Source organism: Scatophagus argus, chromosome 12 (assembly GCF_020382885.2).
Source record: "Scatophagus argus isolate fScaArg1 chromosome 12, fScaArg1.pri, whole genome shotgun sequence".
Classification (NCBI taxonomy): Eukaryota; Metazoa; Chordata; class Actinopteri; family Scatophagidae; genus Scatophagus; species Scatophagus argus.
Genome location: NC_058504.1, coordinates 2,099,417 through 2,102,039, shown reverse-complemented (window position 1 = coordinate 2,102,039; position 2,623 = coordinate 2,099,417). Strand labels below are relative to the sequence as shown.

General features: G+C 42.0%; 1 long non-coding RNA gene across 1 annotated transcript; it reads left to right on the top strand.

The window, feature by feature from the left end:
- Positions 1 to 728: 728 nt before the first annotated feature.
- On the top strand, positions 729 to 2,134 carry LOC124068335. The gene is made up of 3 exons (XR_006844903.1): positions 729 to 899; positions 1,143 to 1,237; positions 1,327 to 2,134. It is a non-coding gene; the product is annotated as an uncharacterized LOC124068335 (long non-coding RNA).
- The last annotated feature ends 489 nt before the right edge of the window (positions 2,135 to 2,623 follow it).

Below are 2,623 nucleotides of genomic sequence, written 5' to 3'. Positions count from 1 at the left end.
GGTGAGGAGCTCAGAGTACAGCTGCTTCTACTATGCTTTCAAAGGAGCCAGCTGAGGTGGTTTGAATGACTGGGATACCTCCTGGGCACCTTTTTGTTTAGAGGTTTTATGGAGATGTCCAGCTGGGAAGAGACCCTGGGTTATGCTCAGAACTCAATGGAAGGGCTACATTTTTCATCTCGCCTGGGAATGCCCATGTACAATACTCTTCTTAGCCTGCTGCCAACATGACTTGACCCTGGATAACTGGAAGAAGATGGGTGAATGGATCACCTCATTCCTCTTTCCTTGGTTTTCTTCAATTGGTGCTACTTTGTCTTTCACCAGCACAACGTCATTCCTTTACTTTGGTTTTCATTTACAGCTACTTTCAAGTAGTTCAAGTAATTCATTTCTTCATTTATAGTATGATCATATGCCAGTATATGTTGTTTATTTGTCACACCAAATACATATACATTATATTGTCAAAAGTATCAGGATGGGGCTGCTTTTCAGGGTTGCGCTCGGCCCCTGACTTCCACTGAAGGGAAATCTTAATGCTTCAGCATACCAAGACATTTTGGACAATGCTATGCTTCCAACTTTGTGGCAACAGTTTGTTGAAGGCCCTTTTCTATTCCAGCATGACTGTGCCCCAGTGCACAAAGCAAAGCTCCATAAAGACATGGTTGGATGAGTTTGATGTGGAAGAACCTGACTGGCCCACACAGAGCCCTGACCTGAACCCCTCTGGATGAGCCTGAATGGAAAACGTAAGCCAGACGTCTTTATCCAGTACCAGGGCCCAACCCCACAAATGTTTCACTTCATGAATGGGTAAAATGCCCCACAGAAACAAGAGCCGAAGCTAACACAGCTGCAAAGGAAGAGACAACTCCACACCAATATCCATGCACGTAAAATGCAATGCTTAAGTCCCCGCTGGTGTAATGGTCATGCGGCCCAATACTATTGTCTTTAGTGTAATTGCAATTATCTGTATCATATTCTTGCTAACCTTTTCTTTTCCCCTGTGACCCCTTTTTATTCTCTGTGTGTGTGTGTGTGTGTGTGTGTGTGTGTGTGTGGTGTGATCTGGCATACTTCCTTGGCATGCCCCCATGTCCTTCCTGATTGTGGTTCTGACATCATCTGCTCAGCCTACACTTTGCCTTCCATCTGCTCATCAACTGGACCATATATCTACTCCAGTTCTTCATCCACTCATCAACAGATCATTGTTCTGACGACAGAGGTAGCACTCTTTACTGCTAGGCAATAGCTGGGTTATTCTTGATGGTATTTGCATTACTTGTACTTACAGTTTTTCCTTGTGCTTCTCAGATCACTACCCCCTGGTCCCCCCTGCCTATCTGCTTTTCCCACTATCTTACCAGAAACCCCAAGCTTAACCTCAGCCAGCCACATTCACACCCTTGTCTGCCTGTCCTGCTCAACTCAGCTATTGTCTCTCTACCTTTTGCCTTGCCTTCCATCCTCATAACTGTGAAAGTCAACATATTTTAATCATTATTTTTCGACAACCTTTTCTGAAAATGCAATGAATTCAACATCAGAGATGTTCTTCACTAAAATGTGTGTTAATAAATAATTTGAGATGCAATAAAAGTATCTGTAAAATCAGGCCTGGCACTAATCCAGTTCCATATGGCTCCTACTTAGATGAGGAAATGAAGCTGTCCTGGGGCTTCACTGCTTTAATGACATTTCAAGCTTGTTTGGCAGGAGGAGCACTGTTTCCTCACATGAGAATAATGAAATGTAGACAATGCAGATGTCCAAGCTGAGTATCTTGTTTAAAGAAGGAGCCTTGGCTTGGCAATCTGAATGCCATTCACTTATTCTATTAGATGTACTGTAAGCTACTGCAATGTTCTTTCCTTTATCTCCCCGAGTTATGTTGCCAATTACCTAATTTTACAGAAACTATTGTGAGTTAATGTATTCTTGATGTTCTATATTCATTATAAAAATGTATTTTTCCTTCCTTCTGATCTGTGAATCTACTGAAGGTACTCCTCGTGAATGTATTATAAGAGTTAAGTTTTTTTATTAATGGATTAAATATGAATGAAATGAAAGCAAATTCCTATCAGTGAAGGAAACACGTGCTCAGTAAAACCTGGCACAAGCTCAGCGGGTCAGGGGAAGGTTAAGTAGCTCACTGACCAATTCAGAAGCAATGTGATCTCAAGATTAAGAAACAGTGCCCAGATTTTGAATATGAAACCCACTCATTCTTGGTAAATTGGTAAGAATACAGTGTGGAATTGTGGCTGCAGGAATGGTTTGACAGTTTTTACAGTTTACATATTCTGCCGTAAAGCTGGTTTACTGAAGCCGACCCATTGTAAACTTTAACTAAACAAGAGGTCCTCAGAGTCGGAAACTAGATGACAGAACCAATTTTTAACATAGTGGATGGAGGGAAGTGATCACCGAATGGAAGCCAATGTGGCCCCAGATAAGCCCTTTTTACACAGAGAACCTGCAGTACTGCCACAACGAAGACCCGCTGTTATGCTGGATTTGCTTTTTTACATTGAACCAAACAATGCAGGTGTAATGCTGTCCCAGTGTATGCTTTTTAGATAAATAACACAGCAATGTGTGCAGCAGT